The following is a 16,439-nucleotide window of genomic DNA, read 5'->3' as shown; positions in this document are numbered from 1 at the left end:
TTGCAAAAACCCATATACTGACTTGTTTCCTTTGGGAGTGGTTTCGTGTAATCTTTTAAGACTGTCAATACTGTGCTATTTCCTCATATAACAGTGCACTCTTTGATTTACCTCTCATGAATCCACAATGCAAATCACAGAGCCTCTTTTTCTGGAGTCCCCTCACATTGACAGGAATACCTCTTGAGAAGGATCCCCTCAAGTTATACCCAGCTACCTTCTGTGATGTCCACTTTAGCCAAAGAGGAGCAATATGCATTATTTTTCCACCAAACATGGGTAATGAAGGTTGCTCCTTACCAGCTGCATTTCTGTGCTTTGCAATTTTAAGCAGCTCCACCTAGACTTCTAGCTTTAGGACTTTTCCAGAAAAAGCCAGTTGCCAAATCTCTGTGCACTCCAAAATCCCAGAGACACAGATAAAGTTCTCTCAAGAACTTTCTAACGTATTTTACCTCTGTAATAGGGCATACCTATAAACTTTTGTATCTCAGCAAGCATTCAGTATGTGGGGGGTTGGTGACAAATCCTCTTGGCAACTATTTCTGCCTTCTATGAGGGTAAAATCTTCCTCACTTGAAAAGGGGAGTTGTGTTCGTTTGAAGGCTGCCAGAATGCAGTATACCAGAAATGAAGCAGCTTTTAAAAGGGGGAATTTAATAAGTTACAAGTCCAAATTAAGGCACTGACAAGAGGTTACCTTCACTGAAGAAAGAGCAATATGTCTAGAATGCCTCTGTCAGCTGGGAAGTTATGTGGCTGATATCTGCTGGTCCCTTGCTCCTGGGCTCTGCTGCTTTCAGCCTGTTTCTGTGGGGGTTCCTCACTTTGCTTCTCTGGGGCTGACTTTCATCTCTTGGCTTCTCTTGGCTTTCTACAGGTTCTGGTTTGCTTAATATCTCATGGCAACATCTGCTGGGCTTCAAGCATCTCCAAACATCCGTATTTCTGTTCTCTAGGTATTTGCATCTGTATCAGCTCTGCTCTGGAGTTTTTTCTGTCACCTCTGTTGTTTCTGGCTCTCCCCAAAATGTTTCCTCTTTTAAAGGATTCCAGTACACGAAGATTAATCAAGACCCACCTGGAATGGGTGGAGTCACATCTCTATCAATCAAAGATCACACCCACAATTGAGTGCATCACATCTCTGTGGAAATAATCGAATCAAAGTTTCCAACCTACAGTATTGAATCAGGATTAAAAGAAATGGCTGCTCTCACAAGTTTGGGTCAGGATTAAAACATGGCTTTTCTGGGGTTACTTAATACTTTCTAACCAGCACAGGAGTGTGTGTGGAAAGCACTTAACCAAGGAGGGCAAACAGCACCTCACACACTACCACTTGATGGAAGATACTTTTCAAAGTTATTTTTGCTAATAGTTTCTCTTCCCAATCACTCTCACATTCTTTTATATAGTCTGGAGGTGGATAATGATGGGCTAGAAGTAACAAAACGTTTTGCAGTCAGACCTTTGTAAGTTGTGTTCAAATTTCCTTAGTGGAGAAGTACTCAAACCTATTGTTTTCAATAGCAATTCTGTGACAGGAAAATTCCCATTTTTAACATCCATTTACATGGTGTAATCTAACTTTATGTGTACATGGGCAAACAAATTGTTAAGGTAAAAGCTTTTACCATAACCACCTTCTAAGATAGGCCATGGACCTACTTGAGAGAGGAGCTACTGTAATGAATGGGGCTTTAGGATGAGAGACATCCAAATGGATTTAAAAGGAATTTTTTCTGTGTGTTGTGAAACATTTTCAAGCTGATATACTTTAGTCTGTGATCAGTGTCATATCTAAAAAGCATATTTTAATAGTTAAATATGTTTTCAAAAATGTTCTGTGTTTGCATTTTTTGAAACATTGAAAGAGTATATATAATACCATAGCAGTATTTCTTTAAAATTCCTTTTCCTTTCTCCTATATAATTCATCATATTTCATCTATTCCCATGCTTCTTTATTGCTTCATTAAAGATTTATTTCTTGAAGTTCTTTTGAACCATGTTTGGGTTTCTTTATACATCCTGCTGGGAATCTTGGGAAGAGGGATAGGAAGACTGAGTTTCATAAGTCTCTAACAAATAGACTACATATTCTGAGGGCAAATATTTCATGTATCTTTATTATTACATCATGAGCTGTAGAGCACCTAGTAATCATAGGTGTCCGAGATATTTGTCGAGCATTTCATTGACCAAAGCAAGTTGAATGGCCATGCTTGGGTTCAACAGGAAATGGATGTAGAATTCTTCAACAGGAAGCAGCACTTCATGTTGAAACCTGGAATATTTGGTAAAGTAAAATCTTCTACCATGATCTACTCTTCTGGTCACCAAATATTCAGCATATATGACATACTTACTCCCCTTAAAAGGTTATAAAAAAAACCTCAAAAAGTCCCATTCAGTCACTGTTTTGAGCTCAAAATCTAGGATCTCTGGGTGGCAGTCTCTACATCAAGTTCAGATGTGACCCTTCTTGATCCAGAGACATCTGCACCATAGAGACTGGAGGTGTGAAATGTTCCTTGATTAGGTCATGCTCCATTTCTTCAGAATATCTTCCTAGTCTATTTTATCTATGACTCTTGCACTTTCCTCTAGAAAGTCTTCTCTTTTCTATTATCCTTTTTGGCAATGCTTGAAGATGGCATTGGACCATTAGGTCTACTTGGAGGATGAGTAGCTCTATGGGCCTGCTTCTTGTCTGTAGACAGAGGCCCAAGAATTAAGTTTATGAACTTCATCTCTATTAGTCTTGACTTATTTTTATTTTGGCAGTAGTAGTCTGTCATGGTCAGGGACATGTGTCAACTTGGCCAAGTTGTGGTACCTGTTTGTCTGGTTGGGCAAGCACTGGCCTGTCTGTTGCAATGAGGACATTTCATAGAATTAGATCATGATCATGTCAGCTGCATCCACAGCCGATTTCATTTGTAATCAGCCAAAGGGGAGTGTCTTCTGCAATGAGTGATGCTTAATCTAATCACTGGAAGCCTTTTGAGGAGGATTCAGAGGAGACAGGTTCCACTCCTGCTTCGGCTGGTGAGCCTCTCCTGTGGAGTTCATCCAGACCCTCCATCGGAGTTGTCGGCTTCACAGTCTGCCCTGCGGATTTTGGACTCTGCATTCCCATGGTCACGTGAGACACTTTTATAAATTTTGTATTTGCGAGTGTTCCCTGTCGATTCTGTTTCTCTAGAGAACCCTAACTAATACATCTTGGTACCAGGAGTGGTTCTTAAGAAACAGAATCTTAAAAATGGGTTTTTATGAATGCTTTTCTACTCTGACTGGACTCAGAGACACTAACGACTCTGATTCCCATAATCAGAATGACACTCCCAATCCATGGAGTGAGTTGGCAAAGGAGATAGTCAAAATATCATCATTTGATTCTCCTAATGCTTCGCTTGTACGAAGCCAGACTCTGGGGGATAATGTTTTTGACACCTTTACAGAGTTTTGTAGAAATAAGAGTCATAGAGATGTTGGTTGGTTGTTGTTAGATACACTGTCTACATTAAGGGGTGAAAGGGATGGGCTTAAGGCTTCAAACGAGAAGCTTAAGTGCCGTCTGAAAGATGTAGACATTTCTATGAGTATCCTGAAGGAAAACCTTATTTCCTGTAGCCGTAGACTTGAGATCTCTGAATATCAGACTCAGAATCTTATTGCAGAGTAGCAACTTTACAACGTAAACTGAAATCTCAATCTTGCATGGTGTCTGCCATTAAAGTGAGGGCATTGATTGGAAAGGAGCGGGACCCTGAAAAATGGGATGGTGATGTATGGATTGATAATGATGTTGGTGGTGAGGTTGAAACCCTAGATCATGTTGAGTCTTCTCTAGATAACCCTGTAATAGTTTGCCCTGAGGACACAACTGCCCCACCTCCAGCCTGCCTTGAGGAGTTGGCCGCCCAACCTCCTCCTGAAGGGATTAGCCCTAGAGTGATTAATCCTGTCACCAGATGAAACTGCAAATGAAGGCCCTGAAGCAAATGGCTTGGAAGATATTTCTAATTCTTTTCATGACCCACCCCCACCACCCCTCATTTCTTCTAGACCTATAACTAGACTAAAGTCCCAACAGGCCCCTAAAGGGGAGGTACAAAGTATTGTACATGAGGATGTACATTAGACCCCAAAAGAACTGTGTGAATTTTCCAATTTATATAGACAGAAATCAGGGGAATATGTGTGGGAATGGATTTTAAGGGTGTGGGATAATGGTGGGAGGAATATAAGGCTGGATCAGGCTGAATTTATTGATATGGGCCCACTAAGCAAAGATTCTGCATTCGATATTATAGCCCGAGCAGTTAGAAAAGGTATTAACAGTTTGTTTGGATGGTTGGTTGAAACATGGATCAAAAGGTGGCCAACATTACCTGAGGTTGAAATGCCAGAACTGCCCTGGTATAATGTAGATGAGGGGATCCAGAGGCTTAGAGAGATTGGGATGTTAGAGTGGATTTATCATGCAAAGCCTGCTCTTACACCCCAGGAATGTCCGGGGGATGCACCTTTTACCAGAACAGTGAAAAATAAATTTGTGACACTAGCACCATCATCCGTAAAGAGCTCTGTGGTTGCACTTCTCTGTGGGTCAGATATTACTGTAGGAACTTCTGCCACTGAGCTGGAATCCTTAAACACAATGGGGATGACAGGATCCCGAGTTGGCAGAAGCCAGGTGGTAGCACTTAATCACCAAAGACAGGGCAGACGTGGCTATTATAATAGACAGCAAACTCAAAGCAGGTGTCAAAATTATATGACATGCAGAGATTTGTGGCATTGGTTAGTGTTCTAGTTTGCTAGCTGCTGGAATGCAACACACCAGAGACAGATTGGCTTTTAATAAAAGGGGATTTATTTTGTTGGTTCTTCAGAGGAAAAGCAGCTAACTTTCCACTGAGGTTCTTTCTTACGTGGAAGGCACAAGATGGTCTCTGCTGGTTTTCTCTCCAGGCCCCTGGGTTTCTCTCTCAACTGGAAAGATACATGGTGACCATGGCAATGTCTGCCAGCTTTCTCTTCAGGCTTCTTGTTTCGTGAAGCTCCCCCAGGGCTGTTTTTCTTCTTCATCTCCAAAGGTCTCTGGTGCATGGACTCTAAAGCATTTTCCAAAATCGTTCCCTCTTAAAGGGCTCCAGTAACCAACCCCACCTTGAATGAGTGGAGACATTCAAGTAATCAAAAATTACCACCCACAATTGAGTGGGTCACATCTCCATGGATAATCAAAAAAGCTCCCACTCAGCAATATTGAATGAGGATTAAAGGACATGGATTTTCTGTGGTACACAACAGATTCAAACCAGCACAAATGGTCAACAAATATTCCCTCCCTCTTTGATAAAGTCCTTTGAAGCACAGAAGTGTTCAATTTTGAGGATATCCCATTTATCTAATTTTTCTTTCATTCCTTAGCTTTGGATGTAAGGTCTAAGAAACCACTGCCTCTAATTAGATCTTGAAGATGCTTCCCTACTTTTTCCTCTAGGAGTTTTATGGTACCGGCTCCTATATTTAGGTCTTTAATCCATTTTGCATCAATTTATGTACAAAGTGTGAGATAAGGTTCCTCTTTCATTATTTTGGATATGGATAATCAGTTCTCCCAGCACCATTTATTGAACAGACTGTTCTGTCCCAGTTCGTGGATGTGGGAGCCTTGTCAAAGATCAATTGACCCTAGACCTGAGCGTCTATTTCTGAATTCTTAATTTGATTGTATTGATAAATATGTTTATCACTGTGCCAGTACCATGCTGTTTTGATCACTGTGGCTTTATATTAAGATTTAGAGTCAAGAAGTATAAGTCCTCTCACTTTGTTCTTTTTTAGGATGTTTTGGCATTCAAATTGAAATAAATTTGATAACTAACTTTTCCAAGCCTGCAAAGTACGTTGCTGAATTTTGGTTGGTGTTGCTTTGAATCTGTTGATAAATGTGGGTAGAATTGACATCTTAATGACGTTTAGCCTTCCTATCCATGAACATGGAATGTCTTTCCACCTATTTATGTATTATTTGGTTTCTTTTAGCAATGTTTGTAGTTTTCTGTGTACAGGCCCTTTACATCGTTGGTTAGGTTTATTCCTAGATACTTGATTCTTTTAGTTGCTATTGTGAATGAAAATTTTTTTCTTAATTGCCTCCTCAGTTAGCACATTACTAGTGTACAGAAGCACTACTGATTTTTGCATGTTAATCTTCTATCCCACCACTTTGATGAATTTGTTTATTAGCTCAAGTAGCTTTGTGATATATTTCTTGGGATTATCCAAATACAGGATCATGTCATCTGTAAATAATGAGAATTTTCTTTTGTTCTTTCCTATGAAAAAGAAGGATTTTGATGCCTTTATTTCTTTTCCTTGCCCAATTGCTCTAGCTAGAATTTCTAGTACAACGTTGAATAACAATGGTGACAGTGGGCATCATTGTCTCATTCCCAATCTTACAGGGAAAACTTTCAGTCTCTCACCATAGAGTACAATGTTGGCTGTGGGTTTTTCATATATGTCCTTTAACATATTGAGGAAGTTTCCTTTGATTCTGACCTTTTGAGTTGCTTTATCAAGAAACGGTGTTGAATTTTGTCAAATGCTTTTTCAGTATCAATTGAAATGATCCTATGATTTTTCCGTTTTGATTTGTTAATGTTCTGTATTACATTGATTGGTTTTCTTGTGTTGAACCTCCCTTGCATTCCTGATATAAACCCTACTTGGTTGTAGTGTATAATTCTTTTAATGTACCATTGGATTCAATTTGCTAGTACATTGTTGAGAATTTTTGCATTTATAGTCATTAAGGAAGTTGGTCTGTGGTTTCCCTTTCTTATAGCATCTTTACCCAGTTTCGGTATTAGAGTGATGTTAGCTTCGTAAAATGAGTCAGTAAATTTCTGGAGATGAATGGTAACAAGAGTACAATGTATCAAAAATATATATAAAATCTGATATCTAGAGGTAAGAATGAAGCTGACCAGGTTGAGGTTAAAGTAATTCAGAACACAGGGGTGAGGAAGACAATGTCTATATTTCAGAACCACATGGACTTTTATCTTTGGCATGGGCAGGCTCTTGAAATCGAACTCGGGTCTCCAGCATGCCGGCAAGAATTCTGCCACTGAGCCACTGTTACACCGCCCAACACTGATCTTTTTTAACAACATAAAATAAAAGTGAAATATATAATCTTGTAGTGAGAAATTATTTTCTAATTGTTATTATTATCATTAAAAAGCAGGACCCATAGGTAAAAAGCCTTGTGTTTAACTAAATAAAAATATAAGCCCTGAAGAACATAAAAAAACACTAAAACTAATATTAAATGGAAAACTGTGAAAACAATTTGCATCACTCCTAAAAAAAGAGCTAACAACAATATGTAAGAACTCTTTGAAATCCGTGAAAAATTGCTTACTTCCCCCAATTAAACAAAGGATATGAACATAAAATTAACAGAAGAAACATAATTACCTAAGAAATGCATAAAAATGTCTAATATTACCAGGAATTAAAGACTTACAAAATTAAATATCAATGAGAGAAATTTTCTTATTAAATTGGTAATTTAAAGAAAATGCAATCCTCTATGTTGCTGAAAAGGCAATTATGGGCACTTTCATTTGCTGTTGATGTGTTTACTAGTATAATTTTGAAAGGAAATTTGAATATATATATGTATAATATGTAACCTTAATAAGTTTAGGTCCTATATAATATGAAGTCACTAACTGAAGTTTAGGAAAATGCCTAAAAGGTTTACACTAAAAAACTTAATCACGACCATCCTCAGCTGGTGGTACTGTGGACGATTTATATTTTCTTCTATTTTCTCTTCTTTTCTGAACATATATTGTGTTTATAATAAACAAACACAAAAGTTAACCCAAATGAAATCCTAGAAGATGGGCTGGTCACTGTATAAGTGGGAAAGTAAAGCAATCTGGTCATTTCATGAAAAGACCATGACAGAGAATGTTTACATAAAGGTAAATTATTCTTCTTGAGTTGATGGCAAGAGGAGAAATTAGGACAGCTAAAGCAGAATTGTTATTTGACAGAAGCAGAAGTTATAGCTTTAAATTCAAGGCAATAGAGATTATTTTTGATGAGGTCCAGCTTATCATCTTTTGTGTGGTTTGTGTGTGTGTGTGTGTATTTCTCATATTGTCCCATGATAGAATATTCTCAGAAGGACTTGCCTTGGCCAAGAGATAAGATCAATAGACATTTTTCTCCCTTTCCCCTTGAACAATGTCTATGATCCTTATGGGTCCCTGGTGTGAGCATTATTGTTTTCCCAACAGGCATCCCTGAGAAAGTGGGTCTACATTTCCTGGGTAGTGTCTCCAGAGGCCTTGTCCTTCTATTATGATTATTTACTTCCAAAGTGGCCTTTGTTCAAAATGTGAAAGAAGTTTTCTGAGATATAAGTTGTCAGTTGGGAAAGAAAAAAAACTACAGGACCAAGATGAAGAACATAACCACAATGATGACAGTTCTTCTGGCTCCCCTTTCCATCATTTAATGTACACCTATCCAACCTCGGATAGCATGTTTTGCACTGAGTGAGATTGAGAGTGCAGCTGAAGAAATCAAGGAAAAGATGAGATCTGTATGCCCAAGGAATCTTGTCCTTTTGCCATTTACAAAAACCAACCCTACTATAAAGTAAAATGGCCTAGAACATGCTATTTACTTGATTTCTAACAGTAAGGACAGATTTTCTGTTTCAAATCCAGAAATGCCATAAAGAACTGGGCAATACTAATTGAGAAATATTATTGTTATATGCCAGTTTTCAAGGGTTTGATTTGGATAAGATTTGTCATGAGTTTTCCATTTAGAGTAAGACCCCTGTTCTAAATACCCTAAATTGTTTAGACAGCTCTACATAAAAGAAAAGAAAAATGAGGTCATTTGTGTGAAAGGTATTAATAAGCAGGAAGAATGAGCCCTGGAATTTTTGGTGGATAGTTTTTTTAGTTTGCTAAAACTGTTGAAATGCAATATACCAGAACTGGGTTTTTCATTATGATGGGGATTTATTAGATTACAAGTTTACAATCCTGAGGTTATAAAATTGTTCAAAACAAGGCATCATCAAGATGATACCTGGACTCCTCTTTCTGATGGCAGGGCACATGACAGGTCTGCTGGTCTCTCTCTTCTCTTCCAGGCTTCATTGCCTTCACCTTCTGGCTGCTCCATCTGTGGGTTTCTGCACTTCTGTGTCTTTCTCTCTCAGCTTCAGTATGTCTCTCTCTGAGTTTCATCCTCTTATGAAGGACTCCAGTAAGAATATTAAGACCCACCTGCGATGTGCCTCAACTGAAATAATATAATCAAAATGGCCCACCCACAATAGATTTACAACCACAGGAACAGATTAGCTTTAAGGACATGATATTTTCTGAGGTCCATAAAAAGCCTCCAAACCATCACAACAGACAATGAAATTACAGCAAATAAGCCTAGGAGACGACTCAAGTCAATGGGTTCACCTGATAAAAACATATTTTAAGCACACATTTAAGGTTTTATAGAGGTTCACATATGAGGTAGAACAAACACTTAACAAGAAGCCCTGGAATGTAGTAGCAGGATGAATGACCTTGAAGAAATCACTGAATTTCTCTGTTTTATGATCTATAGGATCAAATAGAGTTGTGTATGTAAAGGTGTATGTAAATTGGGATGGTAGAAGTTATTATGTTCCAATTGTTGACGCTTAAGAACCTATCTATATTCAAAGATCATCTGGGAAAGTTACTAATTTTATGTGGAACAGTGAATAGCCCATTCTAGTAGATCACCAAGTTTCAATACTGTCTATTAGGTGTCCTAGATAAATAATTCATTCATTCAACACTTCCGAAGGATGGGTCTTAGGAATATAGAAACGAATGACACAGCCTCTGCTTTTAAGGAGGTCACAAACTAGTAAGGGAAAACAGACACTTAGACTAGAGTGTGGTAATCTGATAGGAGAAGCAAAGGGTGCTAAAAGAGAATAAGCAAGAAGGCTTTTAATGTGTGCTAATGTGAAAAAGGCTAAAATATTAATATTAATTGTTTCTATTAATACCCAAAACTTACAAGGTAAAAAGAGGTGAGAGTAGAAGTGAATGTTGAAGGATGACTAAAATTCATCCTTCAACATTCACTAGGTGAATGGGGCAAAGGCATTCGTGGCAGAGGGAAAAGCATGTGAAAAGGCACAAGACAGGGGCAAGGGTGGTATGTTGAGGAAACTGAAAATAATGCTTTATAAGATAATGCATAGGGAATGACAAGCCTAAAAAATGTACAGTTTTTAAGGATCACTCGGGTTCAGTGTAGAGACTCGATTGGGAGGACAAACAAAAGTAGAGGTAGGGGCAGTGCAGCACCCCTCAGCTTGGATGCTGACCCTAGACAGAGTTTTCAGCCCCACCTTCCCTGGTCTGAGCCAGGGAAGTAGCAGGGCAGAGGGTACCTGCATTTCCCTTACCAGGTGTGGCCTGTGGATGCAACAGGTCTCCCGCAAGCCCCTTTCCTACATGAAGAGAATGCAGTAAAGTGGAAGTGAAGGTTAGCCAGCCCTCCCCCCTGAATCCTCTGCATACCTTGTGTCAAGAAGGGGAGCAGGGGATAGATGGCAGCTTAGTGAGGTGTGGAATTTAGTTCATCCTCCAGAGCAGCTAGTAAAAAGCCAGGAATGATACAGAACAACTGCTGGGGCTACATCAGCGACAGGACACACAGCATACACCAGTCTGGACAAGCTGGACCAGCTGCAATCCGACACAGAACTGGCAAGTCCCCCAAGCTGGGGAAGCTGGCACCCCTCCCCCTTTTCCGTTCCCTGAGGGGAAAGGAAAAGACTTTACTAGCAGCAGTGGCTTAGCTCAACCAAGTTCCACTTGTGGAATTAAAAATGAACAGAGAGAAACAAGTGCTAGAGAAAATGTGGAAAAAGAGATATACCTATTCACTGTTGGTAGGGAAATGAGAGGTGCAACCCTTTGGAGGGCAGTGTGGTGTTTCCACTGGAGGCTAGGGGTGGGGTTACCATATCATCCTGAAACCCTATTGGTCAGTACATACCTGGAGGAACTGAGTGTGAGGACACGAATGGACTTTTGCACACGTGTTTCTGTTGGCAGTGTTCCCAATTCACCATGAATGGAGTTGGCTTAAGGGTATAACAATTGAGTGATGAAAGGGGGAACAATGGTGTATACATAGAATGGACTACTGAGTGGCCACAAGAAGGAATGAAGGGCCACGGTGGCTCAGCAGGCAAGAATGCTCGCCTGCCATGCCAGAGGACCCGGGTTTGATTCCCGGTGCCTGCCCATGTTAAAAAAAAAAAAAAAAAAAAGAATGAAGGAATTTGTGAGGCATGCAACTAGATAAACGAACCTTAAGAGCTGTATGTTGAATGAAATGTCAGGTATAAAAAGACAAATATTATCTTTCCTCAATCATATAGACTAACTATAATATAAAAATTTGGTGAACTAAAGTTGAGAGCATTGGTTTTCAGGTTGAGGCTTATTGTAAAGGGTCCTAGATTGTAATCTCTTATAGCAGTCACATATATTCAGGAAATGTAACTGTTAATTTTAAATTCTGAGATATTGGGCTGTTTGTATATAACATGGTCTTTTCCAGAAACTTCAGGTGTATATGTGACACCTGAGACTCAGAGTTAGAGTCTGAACTTGTGAAAGTCAGCAGTACCCCATATAGGAACTGTTTAAAAAGTTGAAAAAGTGATCAGACTTTGAGCAGCGATATGAATGAAGCTGATCTGGATAGGACTAAGGTACATCAGAAGACTGGGCAAAGGATGATAATGTCCATATTTTAAAACTTCAACTTCTGGGTGAGACTAAAGGGAGAGATATTTATTTGGTGCAAAATTTATATTTTGGGCAGTGCATTTCCTAATTTAACTTGTATGCTCAGTTTAGTTGAACACCATACGTACATGGAATCTTGAATAGGGCATGAGGTTGTGTTGGTTTGTCCAGGTTAGTGTGATGCCCTGATAAATCCCAGAGTGAATGGGCAGTGAATAAAGAAGTATTTGCATAGTCCCCTTGGGGAAATGGGGAGAAAGAAGGAAATATTCAACTTCCCCACTTGGAGAATTCCTGATATTCTCGCAAGCAGTGGGGACAACCAAATCAATAGGCTGAGCCTTCAATTTTGAGGTTTGCCCCTCTGAAACTTATTCCTGCAAAGGATAGGCTAAGCCTACTTAAAATTAGGCCTAAGAGTCACCCGCAGGGAACCTCTTTTTTGCTCAGATATGGCCTCTCTCTCTCTCTCTCTAAGCCAACTCAGCAGGTGAATTCAATGCCCTCCCTCCTACGTGGGAAATGACTCCCAGAGGTGTAAATCTCCCTGGCAACATGGGACCTGGCTCCTAGAGATGAGCCAGGATCCAGCATCAAGAGATTGAGTAAGCCTTCTTGACTAAAAAGGGGTGGAGAGAAACGAGACAAAATAAAGTATCAGTTGCTGAGAGATTGCAGAGTTGAGAGGTTATCCTGGAGGTTATTCTTATGTATTATATAGAAATTCCTTTTTAGTTTATGGTGTTATTGGAGGGGCTAGAGGGAAGTACCTGAAACTGTTGAGCTGTGTTCCAGTAGCCTAGATTCTTGAAGATAATTGTATAAAAATATACCGTTTACAATATGACTGTATGATTGTGAAAACCTTGTGTCTGGTGCTCCTTTTATCCAGGGTATGAGTAAAAAATATGGATAAATAAATAAATAATAGGGGGACAAAGGGTAATATAATTTGGGTATATGGAAACACTGGAGGTCAATGAAAGGGAGGGGTAAGAGGTATGATATGTATCAGTTTTTCCTTTTTTCTTTTTCTGGATGCAAATGTTTCAAAAAAAAAATGATCATGGTAATGAATCCACAACTATGTGATGATATGTGAGCCATGGTATAGAATGTAAGTGTGTGAAGATTTCTCAATAAAAAAAACAGAGGTAGGACACCATTTATGAAGAGTATTTCAAAACTTTCAGAATTTTTTTTGCTAAAAAAATAAAATACATGTTTTAATATATGCATCTATGGATATTGCAATTTAAACTTTTATATAGTTGATAAATTGCCCACCAATTCACTCACATAGCATAAACACTCCCAAAGAATATTATGAGTGCTTATTTCTCCATATCTCAATACTGGATATTAAAAATCCAAGGGGAATCATCCGAAATAAGTTCAACTTCCCTCCTATAAGCCTCCAATTATTTCTATATCTTTATTCATTGCCTCTTTCACTCATGTCCAAAAGGATTATGTGCAAGTTCTTTTCAAGGCCAGCACACAATAATTGCAAGAAGCACATGTTTATTTCTGAATGCTTTATTTTTAATGTGAAATAATTCAGACAACAAAGAGTATAGATGGTAATGTAACAAACAATCCACCCATCACCAAGTTTAAGAAACAAAACATTTCAACTTTTGCTGAAACTTCCTGTGTATCCTTCCTTGATTTCATTGTCCTTACTCCCTTCATTCCTATTCCCTAGAAGTTATCACTATCCTGAATTTGGTGTTTATCATCCCTATACACATTTTTATTCTTTCACTGCATATTCATGTATTCCATACAAAATGCAGAGTATCATTTTACCTGTTTTAAAACTTTTTGTAATTAGTAACATACTGTATATATGATTGTGCAAATTAAATCATTTTCCACATAATCTTATGTTTGATGGATTTGTCCACCTAGGTAATCCAGGGCACGTGATAGCATCACGATTATGCAAATTATCATCAGTGGTGACAGGATGGTGTATATCTGGATGTCAAGACACTGGTAGGTCAAGTGGCTATGGCATTTACTAGGTTTATAGTAATTAGTAAGATTGTGAAGTCATTGCGTTTCTTATGGATTTAAATGTAAATTAATTCAAACGAAAGATTCAATTCATTTGCACTAGCTACATTTCAAGCATTCAAAAGCCACACATGGCTCATAGCTACCATATAGAATTGCATAGATATAAAAATCCCCATTATCAAAGAAAATTCTATTGGACAGCACTGGGCTAGAAAGTGTACTTAGAGAAAAGGAGTACTTAAAAAAAACTAGTAAAATGCAATACATAGCACACATAGGAAGTAAGAAGATCCCTTAGTACCTCTAAAGTATTTACCTATTTCCTGCAGTCATAGGAAAGATATGGCTATGGATCGAATCCCTGCGTCTGATAGCAGCAAACGTGCCCAGCCTCTTATGTTAAGGTAAGGAAACTTAAGGGGAAGGGTTGGCACCTAAGACCTGTGGTAGTGACATGGGCAGATGTGGATGAATCTAAGAACATGAATCTCCCTTGCCTCTGGAGTCAGACCTTTCCCCTCTGTGCCGGTTTGAAAGGATGTATGTTCCTTAGAAAAGCCATGTTTTAATCAAAATCCCATTTCATAAAGGTAGAATAATCCCTATTCAATACTGTATGTTTGAAACTGTAATCAGATCATCTCCCTGGATGATGTGATTTAGTCGAGAGTGGTTGTTAAGCTGGATTAGGTGATGACATGTCTCCACCCATTTGGGTGGGTCTTGAGAAGTTTCTGGAGTCCTATAAAAGAGGAAACATTTTGGAGAATGGGAGATTCAGAGAGAGCAGAACGACATAGCCATGAGAAGCAGAGTCCACCAGCCAGTGACCTTTGGAGATGAAGAAGGAAAATGCCTCCCAGGGAGCTTCATGAAACAGGAAGCCAGGAGAAGAAGCTAGCAGATGACGCCATGTTTGCCATGTGCCCTTCCAGATGATAGAGGAACGCTGACCGTGTTCACCATGTGCCTTTCCAGATGAGAGAGAAAACCCTGACTGTGTTTGCCATGTGCTCTTCCACTTGAGAAAGAAACAGTGAACTTCATCGGCCTTCTTGAACCAAGGTATCTTTCCCTGGATGCCTTAGATTGGACAATTCTATAGGCTTGCTTTAATTGGGACATTTTCTCAGCCTTAGAACTGCAAACTAACAACTCATTAAATTCCTCTTTTTAAAAGCTATTCTGTTTCTGGTATATTGCATTCCAGCAGCTAGCAAATTAGAACACCCTCCTTTGCAAAAAAAAAAAAAAAGCCTTTCAGTACACCTGGGACAGCTGACTCAAAATCCAATATCTATTCTCTTCTGAATCCACCCACACCACCTCTCATCATGACCAAGCATATAACCAGAGATAGATCTCATGTGTGCTTTGGGAGGAAATAGCCTACAGACCAAAAGAGTCACAAGACTCTGAGGAGCATGAGTGGAAGTGAATTCTATGGGTATTAGATCATGGATGAAGAAATGGAAGATTCAGTCTGGCTAAATTCATAGCCACTCTTGCACTCACCCAAGATTCAGGAATGAACAAGGCCTTATATTAATCATGACCTAGAATTAATGAGATTGGAATGCCAGAACTTCCCTGGTATACTATAAAGGAAAGAATTCAAAGTCCCAGGGAAATAGAAATGTTGGAATGGATCCATGATGTCTAAACCTCTCAGCCACCCATAACCAAACCTGCTAGGAGGGCCCAAAGGATACTCCCTTTACCAAGGCATCAAAAACACCTTGATGAGGGGCACTTCAGTATGCTTGAAGAACTCCAAGGTAGCTGTTCTATCTTCGCTGGAGATGACAGTGATGGATGCTGCAGTGGAATTAGATTCTCTATTATCAATAAAAATTGTGTAAAGTCAGAGTAGTAGAGCCCTGCTGATGATATTTAACTGTCAGAGACAAGGTGAGCACAATTACAACAAGGAACCCATAGAGAATGGTAATGAGTGTTTTTAACCATAGGAATCTGTGGTGATGGCTAATTGATCACAGCATCTCTAGGAATAAAGTACATGAGCAGCTTACTAAGTTGCTACTTGACATGTATGGGAAAAAAATTCCTAGGTCTGTGCATAGAGTTGAATTGTGTCTCCTCAAGAATTCACGTCCAGTCAAAACCTAAGAATGTGTACTCATTTTGAAATAGGATCTTTGCAGATTCAATCAAGTTAAGATGAGGTCATACTGACTTGGGTGGGCCCTCATCCAATATGACTGGTGTCCTTATAAGAAGAGGAGAAAAGATGCACAGAGAAACACACAAGGGAAGTTCAGGTGACAACAGAGGCAGAGCTTGAGTGAAGCCACCACAGGCCAAGGAATACCAAGGATTGCCAGCAAACACTAGAAGCTTGGAAGAAGCAAGGAAAGAGCCTTCCCTAGAGCCTTCAGAGGGAGCACGGCCCTACTAAATATTTGATTTCAGACTTCTAGCCTCCAGAAAGGTGAGAGAATACATTTCTGTTGTTTTAAGCCATCCAATTGTTATGGCAGCCCTAAATAGACTAAATAGTCTGCTTGG

The sequence above is a fragment of the Tamandua tetradactyla genome, unplaced genomic scaffold (genome assembly GCF_023851605.1).
Source record: "Tamandua tetradactyla isolate mTamTet1 unplaced genomic scaffold, mTamTet1.pri scaffold_161_ctg1, whole genome shotgun sequence".
NCBI lineage: Eukaryota > Metazoa > Chordata > Mammalia > Pilosa > Myrmecophagidae > Tamandua > Tamandua tetradactyla.
The sequence above is the reverse complement of the archived record's forward strand: the minus strand, read 5'-3'. Positions refer to the sequence as shown.